Source organism: Phalacrocorax carbo, chromosome 1 (assembly GCF_963921805.1).
Source record: "Phalacrocorax carbo chromosome 1, bPhaCar2.1, whole genome shotgun sequence".
In the NCBI taxonomy this organism is placed as follows: Eukaryota; Metazoa; Chordata; class Aves; order Suliformes; family Phalacrocoracidae; genus Phalacrocorax; species Phalacrocorax carbo.
Genome location: NC_087513.1, coordinates 136,118,501 through 136,134,075, shown reverse-complemented (window position 1 = coordinate 136,134,075; position 15,575 = coordinate 136,118,501). Strand labels below are relative to the sequence as shown.

At 40.5% G+C, this 15,575-nt stretch overlaps 1 protein-coding gene and 1 non-coding gene across 3 annotated transcripts in view; both read left to right on the top strand.

Moving 5' to 3' along the window:
* Positions 1-15,575, top strand: part of FRMPD4 (FERM and PDZ domain containing 4) — a 313,673-nt gene that overhangs the window by 97,081 nt on the left and 201,017 nt on the right. The window lies entirely within an intron of this gene.
* On the top strand, positions 11,118-11,224 carry LOC135311655 (U6 spliceosomal RNA). The gene has a single exon (XR_010371269.1). It is a non-coding gene; the product is annotated as a U6 spliceosomal RNA (small nuclear RNA).

The following is a 15,575-nucleotide window of genomic DNA, read 5'->3' as shown; positions in this document are numbered from 1 at the left end:
TTATGTTTTTTTGGGGGTGGGGTGTGCACTGCTGATGCTATAAGAGCTTTAATGTAGGGATTTTTCCAAATGGAAGCATATCTTGATTATGATTCAGTCAGTCTTGTGTGAGTATCGTTTATTAACCTTTTAAGGGACAGGAGCTGGAAGCTTCTAGTAGCAAAGATCTCCATAGATGTATTGAAATTCCAGACCTCCAGGGCCAGGGCGCTGTGCCGGGGGGTGGGTTAGCACGGTGTGTTTAAAAAGATGATGCTCAGCCCCCCGTGGCTCCAGTGGGGTGTGTCTCTTTTCCTTGCCTGCTGGGTGATGGCGGTGCCCTCCCTTACACCCTTCTTCTCCACGTTCTTTCATTTTGGCAGGTATTCAGTGTTTTTCCAGTAAAACGAGATGGAAGCTACAGACAAGTTAAATATATTCAGTGATACAGTAATTCTGCAAAGGTTTGGGGAGAGATGTAAAACCAGGAACGAGGCTTTGCTTGCAGTGACAAGCAGTTGTTCTCGCATGTGTAGAAGGCTTGTTCCCTCTAGCTGTTTGTGCCCTTCTTCTTTCTCTCCAGCTGGGGATGGGATGCATGAAATCAGCCAGAAAACTTTTGTTTAACAAGATGGAAGTGCCTGGTGACTTCCTGCTGAATTCTCACGACCTGAGTAAATGAATTGGTAATTAAAATATGTTATGAAAATAACATCTAATGTAATAGAAGACTAAACCATAGCCTTTAAAGATACAGAACTTAGCCTTATGTCAAATAATACTTGATACAGTAATAAAATACTTGATAAAATAATAGGATATTACTTAGCTAAACAGTTATATAAAATAATGGGCACTGACAAGCAAGGCTTCTGGAGGACTGTTCTGCTCCATGTCCTTATCTAAAGGACTCTTAAGCACGTTGTTTAAATCATTGCAAAGAAGATAGCAAAACCAGAAATTACTGTGGAAAGGAAAACAAAAATAAGTAACTCGAGATGATGTGGGTACAAGCCAGGGTTTTGTAAGAGAACATAATGAATATTAAAAGTACATGAAGGACTGGCAGTGAATGATAAACTTATGCAAGAATCACCTAACGCAGGAATTTTTTTTTTAATAAACCTGAGAGCTGAAGATTAGATATGTAAGCATTTTCTGCCGATCTTTTATTTAAGGCAAAAACCATTTGGCATTCACAATTCTATAGGGTTTTATGTGAAATGTTACTTTAGATTTGGTAGTTGTAGGACAAATGGGTGAAATAAGTCCACCTCAAGAAATGCATTTCTCTGTCCTTCTGACGTGAAATTATTGTAGCTTTGTGGCTTGACTGAGACTGACTTGGTCTGTTCTGTTTAGAAAAAAAGATGAGATGTGCTAGAAAAGTATGCATTGGTCCTATTGAATGGTTTATTCTCTGTTGTAGACACAGTGTAAAATTAATTCCTTCAGTGTCCTAGAGTTAGGTTGCTGGAAGTTTGCTGGTGGTTTTGCATATATATTAAGAACACTTTAGCTTTTATAGTTTTGTGGCTCATCTGAGCTACTACAGGTGTGGTAAAAAGTATGTACTTCATTATTTTGCTCAGCCTTGTATGTAGTAGCATTCAGACTCCTCTATTTCCGTGTCTCAGTGAGTTGGGGATTACAGTGACCATATACCCGATGAGCATTGTAACTGGTACACTGATGAGAGTCATTTAATGGTATTTGTCCTACCCGAACCTTTCCTACAACACTGCAGTGATATGTTGTCATTTTTTCTCTGTCAAAATTTCAGCCTGTGAGGATATTGTCGAAATGGTGGGGAGGCAGATTATGATGCTTCCCCTGCCCCCATACGTGTCATGTAAAGGCGAGGGTGGGACATCCTGGATAAACTGTGCTGGGTTAATGGTTGTTCCTTTTCAGCATTTTCTGCATCAATAATCTTCGTGGACATTTTTAGGTGATGGTAACCTGTGAAATCAATCATCAAAATCCAAAGCACAGATTGTGATGGATTCTGTCCTTGCAGTGCTCCAGTATGTGCTGTCTTGAATTCAGTATTGTGTGAGCAGATGGCTGCAACGTATCTTTCTGGTGCTGTCTTAATAGTACATGATTCTTGTATTATAAAAAAAGATAAAAAGAAATAGTGTTTTCTTCATTTGGCTCAGTTCAGCTGCCCCAGCTGTTTCCTTGTTTCCATGCATGAGTTGGGTTAGAGGGAAGAAGTGGCAAGGAGAGGTGGTTTTCTCTGCGAAGCAGACCACAGACCAAGTTGCAACATGGGCAGCATGGTGCCCATGTGCACAATTCCTCTTGACATTAATGGCCATTACGAATATAAAGTGAGGCTAGCATGCAGTGATTACCCATGAAGAGCCAAATTATTATTGTTAATGATGATGTGTGTATGTTTCAGCGAAGGCTGGATTGCTTCTAATGGGTTTTGTTTTCAATTCCTCCGTTCAATGTGAGGTACTTCTGGCTCCTGAGTTCTTGTTTTAAATAGGATTCCCATCTTCTGCTGTCCATGAAACATTATTACTGGTTTCTCTCTGTTGATTTATGCAGTTTTATTTCTGCTGTTCCTTTTCTGGGTTTTGTTCTGGTTTTTTTTTGGTTGGGTGGGTTTGGTTTTTTGTTGTTTTGGTTTTTTGTTTTGCTCTTCAACTGTCAAAATAAAGATCATATTTTCACATGTATAACTTGCACCATATATGACCTATGTAAACTATGAGGAAGGGCAATACATTGAGGGAGCAGTTGGCAAATAATGGTAGGTCGAAAGCAAGAGAACTGGGATTTCAGAGGAGGAAGGGAAGAGGAGGAAATGCCTTCTTGCTGCTGGGGCTGTGCATGCCCAGGTAGTTGGAAGATGTGACCATGGCAAGGGGGTTGCCCTTGGAGGACTGGAACTGGGAGGATGGATTTTGGGCGCTCATACAGGTAATAAGGTCCTGAATGGCATGCACACCTGTACGGGATTCACCAAGTGCAGCAAAGGAAAATCTCTTAGGAGTGGTGAGACTTCTTGGCTGCCAGTTCTGTTTTATGGCATACGGTGTGGTTTCACTGTACATATCATGTGGCTTAGATGTATACTGCTGATGAGGGAAATGGCCAAGCTCTTTCTCCTTCTCCTCCTCCTCCTCCCTAGCTCCTGGCTGTGTTTCCTTGGACCAGTTTGTTGATTTAGTTGAAGGCAACTCCTTCTCCAACCCTTTCTGATGCCATGTTGACACCCTGACTCTCTTTCATTCAGTTAGGGCATGGCTGCATGGCTGTTAAATGCAGCACAGGGAGGGCTCTCCAAAGGGACTGCCCCTTTTGGTGGCTTTGAGTTCAGTAAAATTAAGCACAGAAGTCTGTGCCCTCAGCCTCTGACTCAGGTGCAACACCCCGCTGTGTCTGAGTTCGTAGCAAGGAGGGCATCCAGTAATCAGATGGCATCTCAGAGGAGGAGTGGAAGTTTGCCTGAAGTCTGTCAAAAAGGTTTGTGAAACGGGTGTAATCGTCACTGTTGCTCTCTGCTGAGGAGAGCTCCTCAGGCTGCTCAGGAAAAGTTTGCAGGTCTGATTCACGGGTGAGTGACAGACCTTATTTATATGCTTCCTACCCTTCTGTTCCTCTCTGAGTTCCTGTATTCAGCAGTCCAGCCCGAGATACCCTCTGGGATACTTCCCGCCCCGCCTCCTAATGATGCTCATAGTGAAACCATGTGACAGGTGATGTTTGGATGTTAACTTGCTCATGGCAAAGAAAAGAGTATGAGCAGCCGAGCTTGAAACAACTGTCATTTTAAAAAAATCTGAATGTTTCATCTGGAGACAATGGAGGCAAAGCAGTTACACCAAAAGAGTCTTCATTCGCTGCAGAAAACAAACAAACAAACAAAACTCGCGAAACCCACAAATGTTAAAGTTTTGGTGGTTTTGGTCAGCCTTTCCCAAGGACAGAGCCCCGATATGCTAATTGCCATGGAAATGAAATCGGTTAGAGGTGCTGTTGGTGAAGCTGAATTGTGTGTATTGTTCAACTTGTTAAGTGGAGCTTCCAGATAAGAAAATAACCAAACTAGTTTACCAAAAGGAAAAAATAATGGGGAATTAGTTTTGTGTCCCAGGGAGGCTTCATAATGGATGCCCTTCTTCTTTTCCCAAGTAAGAGAAATAGGAGATCGGCATTTTGTACAGAAGAAGCGTTTTAACATTTTATTGTTACTTGTTTATTTAACTTCAGTGTACATCTCCTAATAAATCAAGGGAGGAGCCAGGTTGTGCTTTAAACTGAAAACTTTAGATCAGACATGTGAGTAAACCCAGAGGGATTTGCTCCCCAAGACATTTTAGAGCAACTCAATAGAGTTTATTTCATTTATTTCCATGTTTTGAAGGTGCTTCATTTAGTAATTAAGTGAGGTTTAACTTGGGCAACTCTAGCTTTCTGTAGTCATCATTAGTTTATCAAGCGTGGACAGTCCTTTCCAAAATATTTTTTTTATTACAGCTTTAATAAATTATTTCAAGCTATGTTTTTGTTTCCTTTACTGTCTCAAGACTAAGAGGTTTCCAGTGGCCTTCAGGCAACTGCTTAATTCACCTAATGCACATTATGGTATTGAAAAAGTTATCTCCATCTCTGTGAAAGGGGGTACAGATTAAAGGCTAGGAATAGCTGGCATAGCAGTTGGTTTGTGCTGATACTTTATTCTGGCAACAACCAGCTTTCTACAACACTTCGTATTTGCAGCAGTTCTCAGTAGTGCGTTAGTCTATATGCCTTCAGTAAAGATTTCCTTTCTTTAGTCACAGTAGAAGGAGAAAAAAGAAATGTTTTATTGTGTTTATTCTTTTGATTATTTCTTTATTGTGTTGAGGTGCGCGCGCAGTGCAGGAGGGAAGGATATTGGGAACAGAACTGGGTGGGAAAGGATTACAGACGGCACAACTCTGGGAAGAGCATCCAGATTTGGTCCATGGGGCAGAGAGAGATAATTATGGCAGGAAGAGAGAGGTGTGAGACAGTGAAAGTATGTTGGATTAGGAGCTCCTTTGGGGTAAGGAGAAGCAGAAGGTTGCATACATCTGCTCATGATGCATACAGTTTGGCTTTTACCCATGTATCTTAAAGGGTTTTTTTGACAGAGAATTGGATTCACTCTCAAAATGCTTCAAAAACAACCCACCTCTTTTTTTTTTCTTTTCTTTTTTTTTTTTCTTCTGAAAAGTACTTTGCAGCTCTTGAGTTTCTTCTAGGTATACTGTTGGCAGAATGTGAATCCTGAACCTTTAAATCTGCAGTGCAGACCTTTCAGAGCAGGAGGAAACGAAGCAATTTTGATCATCTTGGGGGCCCAAGTGCTAGAAAGAAACTTCATATGTTGTTTCTTTGTATTAAAACTGTTTGGTAGGCAATAACACAATGATGGAGACCAGGAGTCAAGTTCAAGCTTCAGGTCTGGGAGGTGAATGCTGTCTGCATAAAACAGCCAAAACAGAATTACCTTACATGATCAGTCCAAGAGTCTGTTAATTTATTGGCTTGGCAACAGTTGCATTGAGCTGCTACATGGGTGGGAAAAATTCCTTTAGTTTATAGGGAACAGTGAGAAATCTTTGTTGTAAATAAAAGGCAAAGGGGAACCTAGAAACACAGTTAAAGCTCTGTTAAAAAGAGGCAGAAGCATAGATTTTCTGCCTTGCTTCCAAAAGAAAGATGAGGTGTGATCTAATTAGAATGATGACATTTAATTAAAAATGAGCATTCGTGAGAAACAAAGGTATGATTTTTGGTTGGGTTTTTTCCCTGTACATTTTCATGTAGGAGCACACATATGGTCATTGAAGCCTTCTTGCAAAGCTTTCCAGTATTTGGATTCAAATTAGTGCTGGTTGCAGTTCTCATAATTTTCTGTCAGAAGGTATAATAATAACACTCAAAAAGGAAGGGGAAAACGTATAGGATAATATCACACAGTTATGCAGCAAAGATGGTACTTGGCTTTTTTTTTGTTGGATTTTTTTTTTTTTCTATTGATGCAGTAACTTATTTAGTCAATACTGTGAGTTCAGTATTGATGAACAAAATATTGGCAACCACAGGAGCTCAACCCCACTTCTGAATCATTTTCAGGAATGACTGTTTATTTTGTTCTCAAGTGACGATTTGGTTCACCAAGTGAGTAACTTCTGCCTGGTGTAATTGCATGAATGCCTTAAGGAACTGACACTATACTTTTCCTAAACAATAACGGAGCTGGCATACAATACGCGAATGAGATACTCTTAAGTCCACCCATGCTCTCAGTATTGAAACACCAAGCTGGGTTTGGACCTAAATACTTGGTCTTTTTTTTTTAATCTTAGTTGTATAGTTGTGCTCTTAGAGAGTTAGTAAAGTTAGTGATGAACAATTTATAGGAAAAAAAACCCCTATTATTCTTCAGAAACAATGTTACTAAGCAGGCAGGAGACAAATGCTGGTTCAGTCATCCCACGTGCTCTGAGATTGTAACGACTCAAAGGATACTTCCTCTAGACACCCCAAGTCCCCCTGTCCCCAGTGTTCCAGCTGTGCTTAATCTTGAAGATCAGTGGATTATTCAATTGCCTTTTTATTGAAAAAGATGTTTAAAAGCCCTCAAGAAGCCGCTTTCTTGACCAAGCAAAGTTTGAAGCAGGCTTCAAAGAAGATACTCCAGACGGAAGCAGATGGGTCGTTGGACACAAGGGACACTTACTTCTTGAGTTAGTGTTGGGTTGGCATAGCTGCTGAAATAAGGCTGGGAAAGGTTTCCTGCCACTGTTTTACATGCTTGCAAATGATAGGGCATTTGCTTATGCTTGTGTGAATTCCAGGTCTTGACTGTGCTATTTTCCATATTTTTGCTTGAAGTATAACATCAAGATTGAAACTTTCTGTTACTGGTAACTAGAAGTATAATTAATATAATGCTTTGACGGGGGGGAAAAAATCCCCAAACCAGATGCTGGTGTTAATTGGACACTGAATCCTTTCAAATCATTCATTAGCCTGTAGGTACATTGTTCCCAATCACCTGCAGTTTCATTTCAGTCAAAAAGTGCTAAGATAATTTTTTTTTAATTAAGGTGACATTATAAATTAACCTGTCAATAAATGCTGTTAACTTTTTCAGCAGTGCAGTTACAAGTGGATGGATTCGTAGCACTGTTCTTTAGCCAAAAGAGAAGTATTGGATCCAGTGCCGAGTTGTTAAATACTGATGAATTATTTATTTAATGAATTTTGTCTTCCTCTGTTTGCAGTGTGACTGGCAGAGCACCAGCTCTCTCCAAATGTTCCATTGTTAAGAATTACTCTGATATTTGGGGCCTTATTGGTTTGATTTGCTACCCAGGTTGTAACTCCTTTGCCGTATTCTGGACTAGTAAGGACCTTAACCTGTTGAGTCTCCTGATCTGGCTGAGAACCGTTTCTGCAGTATAGGTTTTAGTGGGAATGCCTCTTGGTAATTAGTTTTTAAATTATGTTTCTGTTGGAACTTAGCTTGTCTGTTCTGCTGTAAACCTAATTGTGTAAATGATCACGAGAGTGAATGCGCAGTGGCTCAGACGTTAAGGTGAATTAAAAATATGTCAAACTTCAGAAATATTTTATGCTATATCTGGTTGGATTCGGGTCATTATTGTCTTTTACAAGATTAATAGGACTTCAGGAAGAAAAGTGAGCTGTCCCCAAAAGCATTACTGGAAGAAAATTGTCTCTCAATGTGCATCTAGTATAAAGAAATCTGATAACATTCTTTCTAAGATTCATAAACACTTGTATTAGAGGAGTCAAAGCTGTAGGTCCAGCTGCTTATTACTGAACTGTTGGCTGCTTAAGCAGCTCTCTTTAGAAGGTGCTCTGCATGTGTAGTATTTTTTGACCAGATTTAAAACCAAAACAGTACAGAGTATTCTGGGGTACCGTGCTGCAGTGAAGATGAAATTCAGAGTCTATGGAAGGGTGGGGCTGTGCTGGGATGGAGCTTTTGCTGGTAAGTGTTGCTGAGATCTGAAAAGGTAATCCTGAGGTATGTGTGGAGTTGGTGAGTGTCATCACTGCTCTTGCTCATGGGCTGCTGCTGCATTTGAAGCTTGTGTGCTCCTGCTGCTGGCTTGCCCCATGCCCTGCAGTAATGTGGTTTGCAGGAAGACACTTGGCATTTTAAGAATTTGTTTTGTGCTTATTTTTCTCTTTGTCTGTCATCTTCTGACATTTGCACATGATTTAAAATTGTGATAGGCCTGTCTTTACATCTTACTACATCATCTGTTTCTTGAAGGCTACCAAATCTGCTTCTGCTGGAATAGATTTTGCTGTGTCTTCTTTCTCCTGCCCTCAAGGAGACAATTAACTTTGGAGGTTGTTATTGAGGTCTGAGGAGATGTTTTCCTTTCTAAGTGTGAAAGAGAGAGGCACGTGCAGGAGCTCATGTATAGACCTGAACAGAGGCAGGATTAAAAAGGCTTTGGTACTTGTTGCTGGCCGTCTGCTGGGAGCAGTTGTGGGATTGAGGTCAAAATACTTCAAGTGCAAATGTGGTTTGCATAGTCCCTGAACAAAGATTGTTTGGCTTACCTGGACTGTCACAGACACTAGCTTTTAACTGGTCTTTAAAATCAATTGCTGCAATAATGTTTATGGCACACTGGCTTTTACTGAAGGTCTCTGTCCTGTAGGAAACCAGGACCCAGGTCCTGAACATATGTGCTTTGAACAGTAGTCAATTATTTGATAGCTGGCTTCTTTCCTGCTGTTTCCATGACGTTGTATGTGGTGTTACCCACAGGCATATTGGGATGCTGAAGTGGAATTTTTTTTTAATTACTATTTTTCATTGATTTGAGAGGGCATGGGGGGGCATGAGGATCAACGAGTAAGATTTAAAAAAAACAACACCCTAACCAAAATGCCTAAGCCAAAAATATCTGAACAGTGTGATTCAGTTGCATTTGTTCTCCCTTTGGAAAATATAATAATCACTCTTTAATTCTTATTTCCTGTCTGAATAATTGCATTTTGTACTCAAATGTGTGTTCTTCTAAATTATTCTCTTCTTAATGGACTCCCTGTTTAACTGCATTTCTTCTTCTGTGCCCTTCATAGTAACATGAATATATTTATTTTCTGTTCCCTACTTTTTGTATATTCCCCCACAGTTTACACAGTTCAGCAGCACTTTGAGCTCCCACTTTGTTTTGCCTGAGTTCACTGTAGGTACCAAAGGCTGCTGATTTTCTGTCAGTTGGCAGTTTCACCTATCTTAAGAAAGACTAGGCAAATTTTGTGTTACTGTATAATACTGTAGCAGTGAGGACAGAACAGTCATATTGCTCAGGGACTTCCAAAGGATCTGTGGCCTTGAGGAAAATGTGGAGAAAATGTGGATCAAATAAAATATTTAATTTTTTTTTACATTTCTAGTGGTGCTGTGGCTCACCAGGAGGCAAGAAAAAAAGTTGAATTTCCTTTAGCCTCTTGCAGAGGCTGTGTATACACTTTGCTTAGGTTGTTGAATGGTAAGTAGAAAATTAAAGGTTGGCCAGTGTGGGGTTTCATCCTAAGTGGAGGAAGCTTCTCTCGGCTCAAAAAAGCAGAGAGCAGGCTGTCTTCTCAGGGAGGTATGGGAGAAATCCTTTGCTAGATTTTGTGCTCAGAAGGGGGCAAACCTGGTTGCCCGGTGCTGGAGTAGTCTTAACATCAGAAAACACTTCACTTGACAGAGCGTTCTTCTCTCCCCCTCCAGCAGAAAGATACTCTTATCAATTTATATTAGTACCATATATTAATTCCATTTTAGTAGTGGAGAAGAAAAGGAGTTCACACTTGGTTTTGGCACTTGCAAATATGGGTGCAAAACTATTTTCTTAGCATCAGGCATGGTTTTGCACGCTGTGTGGAGAGGTAGCTACCTGTGTGCTGACCTGCCATCAGCCCCTTTCTCATCTGCCCGTTGCTATTGACAGGCCAACTGTAGGAGTCTCCACATCTGATTTTATTTTTCAAGTGTTCAGCTTGTCTGGCCTACCTGTTAGGGATTTTAATCTTGAAAACCAAAATCTTTTCAGCAGAAGAGCTTGAGTGTTCTTTGAACTGCATATGACTAAATGAAGGTCTGTGGCTTTGGTGGATGGATATGTTTTGGCCGTTCATGATTGATTTAGCTGCCAGCCTGGAGGTACTAAATGAATGAAATTCTCTGAAAGAGAGACTGTGCCAACAGGCAAGTGCCTATTCTGAGCTTGCAAATTATGCCAGACAACAAAAATGTTTTGAAGCTGCATAACACTTGCATTGTGATTAGCTGCATCACTTACTCATGTTCTGCAAAATAAACACATTTAGATGGCCGACCATGACAAGCATTTCAAGAAGTAATGATCTTTAATATCAGCACAGACATAATTAAGCTGAATGTTGAAAAGAGCTTCACAGCTGCGAGTACAGTTAATCAATGAAATGGGTTCTCGGAAAAGACAGTGATGTTCCATGTCAGCTTTCAGACCTATATTTTTGGGTCCAAGAAGAATGTAATTAATACCCTACTGAAGGTGGTAGAGACCAGCCTTCTCAACCTCCATGTGGATAGTAACCATCCAGTAACCTGCTGCCTCCGAAGCCTTTTGAGGAGCTGCTGTGCTGTAACCCTGCTGGGGATGGGGTGGGGTGGGTTCATTCACAAGGAGAGATGATTTTATGTCATTTATAGGAAGAAGGATTGCTAATATGAAGTTGGTGATGGTGTGTTCAGCAGTGACAGAGTACACAGTGGCATGGCAGTCATGGTACAAATCCTTGGGCTCTTCCTTAATAAGAGGAAATTTAATTTTTCACAAGAACTCATTTTATGCTGCTATGTTTTAACTATGAATGCCTTGGTCTTCAGAGCATTCACCGTGAGCCTATAATGTTTTAGCCACAGTTACACACCTTAATTGCTTGATCTGTTTTTACAAATGCTGGTCTTCTGTGGCAGCAAATTGATCAAACACTGAGGTTTCACTTTCTGCGTGGTAGTTAAGCTGACAGAGTGAGCCATGGACAGTCTGCTGTCATCTGAGCAGGTTTGCTAATTTGGGGTCGTTGGAAAGGGACAGGAGACATCCAACAGACGTCCAGTTGTGCTTGCTTTGGCAGCACATGTACTAAAGGTGAAATGATACAGAGAAGATTAGCGTGACCACTGTGCAAGGATGACATGCAAGTTTGTGAAAGGTTCTGTATTTTAGGGGACTGGTCATGGCACCAAGCCTGTCAGAGTTCAAGGGATGTCTTGACACTTTTAGTCGTATGGTTTAATGTTAGGTAGTCTGTGAGGAGCAGGGAGTTGGACTCGATGTTCCTTATGCGACCCCTCTAACTTGAGATATTCTATGATTTTGTGATTCTTAGGAAGAGCAGGGAAAGGGAAAAGAGAAAAAAGTCAAGTTGGCAGAGAGTGAAGTACAAGGAAACCAGAAATTAAAATGGAAGAGAAGGAATCACGTAGCAAAAGTAGTTGTTGGAAAGCCTGGCAGAAGTGATGGAAAAGATACTAAATAAAGAAGAAAATTAAAGGTGAAGAGGAATGCAAATAAGTGAAAACCAGACAACCAGATTGGGAGAGGAGGAGGGGAAGAAGGCAGTGGTTTAATAGGGGTATACTTTATTTTTAAAAAAAAAAAAAAAAAGTAGCAGTGATAAAGAACATCTATAACAGCTGTGCAAAGCTGCAAAAGCCACTGTTGAGAAAATTTCTAGTATGTGTATTAGCAGTTGCTTCACTTGGAGTGCTTTAGGTAAGCCATAGGCTTCCTGTGTCATTTACTGGCCCTTCCTTTTTAAAGATAGCTTGGAAACAGTGGTCTGGCAAGGTGTGGATGATGAGCATGGAAATCCTCTCTCGCATGCTCCATTGCTACTAACATACAGGTAAGCTGGTATTCTGGAGTGGTACTGAACTTTTACCATTAGATGCAAGATGGAGGCTAAGCAAGTCTCTGCTTAAATCCCTTTAAGTGGCTTCGCCCCTCAACCCCTCCCAAATGGGACTTTTATAACCATTTCTGTTTTGATAGAAATTTTGGCTGTTATTAGGCTTTTCTCTACAAAGATGAAGACCAGAAAAACTTGCGTTACAAATAAAGAAAGGTTACATTTTGCTATGTAAACTATGTATGCAATTACACACAGATGCACACACACACACAAAAGGAGGGTGGGGGGCGAGGGGGGGAAGTGGCTAGAGGGAGAAGAGCCATATTTCTGTATACTCATGCTAAAGTGAAAAATCCTGACTTGTGTGAGTTATCACAGCTTCGCTGCTGGCATCTTTATGAATCAGGAACACAGGGAACAAGTCTGTCGTATCTTTTGCTTTTCAGTTGATTTGTAACTACTTACACCCGACTTTTCATCTCTATTGGACTTTTAACCTTGGGTAAAGTGAAGAAATAGAGTGAATGCATTATTGTCTTGAGGAATTATGGTGCTTCCAATGAAGTGTGTGATTTGGATAGGTATACAGTGGTGGAGTAACTCTCTCTGACTTTCTTATTCCTAGGTAAAAGCACTCGAAAGTTAAAATCACTGGTGTTTCAGAGAGTAAGACGGCTAAGTGCTGTTGAAATTCAGTGGGGTTTTGGTGACTAAGTTAATATTTGAAACTTCTGGTCCTTAGACTCACAAACAGAGCTGTAAATGTCCTCTTGCAATCCCTTGTTTTGCTTTGGTTTGTGCTGTCACCCAGTCTCCTCTTCATGTTTTTGAACAATAACTCTATGGTAAATCAGACCTAAACAGACGTATACCTCTAGTCAGAGGATCTCTGTTGGCTGTATGAGAATTAATATGGATGAACATAGATTAGCAAGATAGTGAGCTTAGTTTTATCTGCTAGTTTAGGTTATACTTTGTATTGCCCTTTGAAGAAATGCTTTCCAGGATCACCTCTTCGGAGAAGTCTTTGTGTCAGTCCTTTGCGTTTACATTTGGTAGAGCACTCGCTCAGTTAAGTGCTGATTTGGTGATCTTCTAGTAGCAAAATTCTGTGTATACAATTGATGTTTTGGGGGTATTCCCCTGCAGCATGAGGCTTGTGTGTGTGTGTGTCTGTGTGTCATGGCTTTTATATGAACCATCAGTACATATATTCTTGAGTTTGTTTTCTTCTTAACTGGGTGGCGACTATAGGCAGTCAACATAATCTTTTGAGTTTCTGCAGACAAGCACTCAGCTGCTGCTGCATTGGGTGGAATCCTTGGTCAGTACAAATAGGAAAATACAATCTTATTCGCCTACTTGTTGGTGCACAGGATGGTACGTGACCTGGAATGAAACTGGGCCATGGCTGGGGCCTCCTGCAGAGAACAGGCATGGCTGTGTGGCAGAGATTGAAACTCCTGAAGTGGTTTAGTCCCTGTTTTACTTCCATTTGAGAGTTAATAGCACAAAGGAGGACTTACTTAGAGGTTTTGACTTAGTTGGTTCAAGTGGGGTAAACGGAGCTTGGGATAATATAACAACTGCTGTATTGTGCACATGGGGGGTGGCTTCCAGTTCAAGGTCTATGAATACTGCTTCCTTATTGCACCCCTCTGGTTGTTAAGACTAAAGGTAAAGCAGTTGAAAAGAGGAGTTTTCTCAGTAGGCAAAATAGAAAAGTCTCAATCTGAATACAAAACACCTATTACTTTTCCTGGAATTATTCTGCGAGGGACATACTAGAAAGAGGGTAACTTCTTAGCTCAGAATAAAAACGAAAAAATCAAATATTGAACTACCAGGTAGTTGACATTCTTTTAGGTCTTAGATTTTTGCCTACTACATGTGTTGTGTTTGATAAATGGATGCCTAAAGGTTTCGCCCAACCCCTGTATCAAAAAAACCACAAACCCCCCCCTATTTGAAGAGGCAATAATTAACTTGCAGCAGCCTGTTTTGAATAGGAACAAATAGGGAACTGGCTGATACTGAAAATCACTAATAGGTGATTAAATGTTGAATGAGCACAAATCTGAAAGTTGCTCTGCTACCTAGAAAGCTCTCGGTGCGCGCTTTCTCCGCTAGGTAGGCATTTCCGTAAAAGCGTATGGAGGTACAGTGCACATGAAATCAGCAACTCTGCCTGTACAGAAGGAAGATATTTTAATTCTTCATTGCAAGTGTGAACTGCAATCAATAAAAGAGGAGGAAAATAGATACCAAATGAAAGTGCTGGAGCACTTGACTATCTTAGGTGTAACTAATTAAGCATATGAGCCTTTGCCAACATCAGCATGTATTGCATAAAAACTCAGGATGAAGCCGGAAGGTAGAAAAATAAAATCTTGCTTCATGCAAGAATTGCTGATAGTTTATTACTCTGCCTTTCAGTTTGAAAATGTTATATTTATGTTTATAATTAATATAATTCTCTGGTGTGCATTACTTTGTCATAGTTTAAGTTTCCAAAATTATGTCCTTAAATTTACAGTTTTTCTGTAATACAGTTGCCATGTCTTCGCCTTCCTCTGGAGATGCTCTTACTGCAAGTTCCACTGGGGATTAAACAGAAAGAAATTAGGTTCCTTGTTGTTATTTCCAAAGAAGGTGAATTGCTATATTTACGTGATGATATCTTCTTTTCTTCCCTAAAAATATAAGTAGATAATTGAATGGCACCAACAAGAGTAGAAAGAACAGAAGGACGTAAAAAACTCCAACCCCTTCATAATATTTTCTTTCTAGCATCTTACTCCACTGCTGAATGTTTTCAAAACCAAACCTGGTTGGAGTTGTGTGTCTTCCTACTCTTTCTAAATTACCACCAGTCTTGCTTTATAGACTTTAAGGATCACCAACAGTTTAAGCAGAATAATTTTGTCACACTGGGGATACAGTCAGTTTGGCCTGTAAGCCCGTAAAGCCACTGGCAGCTTCCATGATAACTCCTCAACACGGCATGCCCTGTTGTGTCGCAGCTATTAAGAAAATCCTGTTTCCAGCAGCACGAGGCCTTACTGAAACTCCTGCTGTGCTTTGTGGGGTTACGTCAGGGGGGATCCCTCTGTGGGTCCCGGAGCGATCAGGGAGGTGGCTCCAAGACAGCCAGTGGAGATGTGCGGTGTATACCCACTAACCCTGGACCAAACGGTCGGACACTCCAGGAAATTCCTGGAGTCAATCCTGCAGCATAAGTGGTGATAAAGAGACATTGTTTTAGTAAGGACATAGTGGTAGAACAAGAAATACGGTGTTAAGAGGAGGTAATATTAGGTACATAGTGAAAAGAATAAAGAGAAGCAAATAAATGGAGAAAGCAAGGAAGATACAGAAGCCATCAAGATGAGTTATGTTTTTAAGGCTTCATTTTATTGCACTTTTATTGTTTCAACAAAGATGATAGTGAGAGGTATTGCCATAGCGCTTTTCTTGAACTCAATATTTCTGAGAGATTTTTATTTAGAATGGCAGCATCTCTGTCCCATTACTTGTAACATGCATCTTTATTATGACTAGGAAACTATATTTAAAAGACTAACGTTTTCCTTCCTTGCTGTCTTGGAGTGGAAGATCTTTGCAGCAGAGACTTCCTTCCTACCAGTGTAGAAGGCAATTAC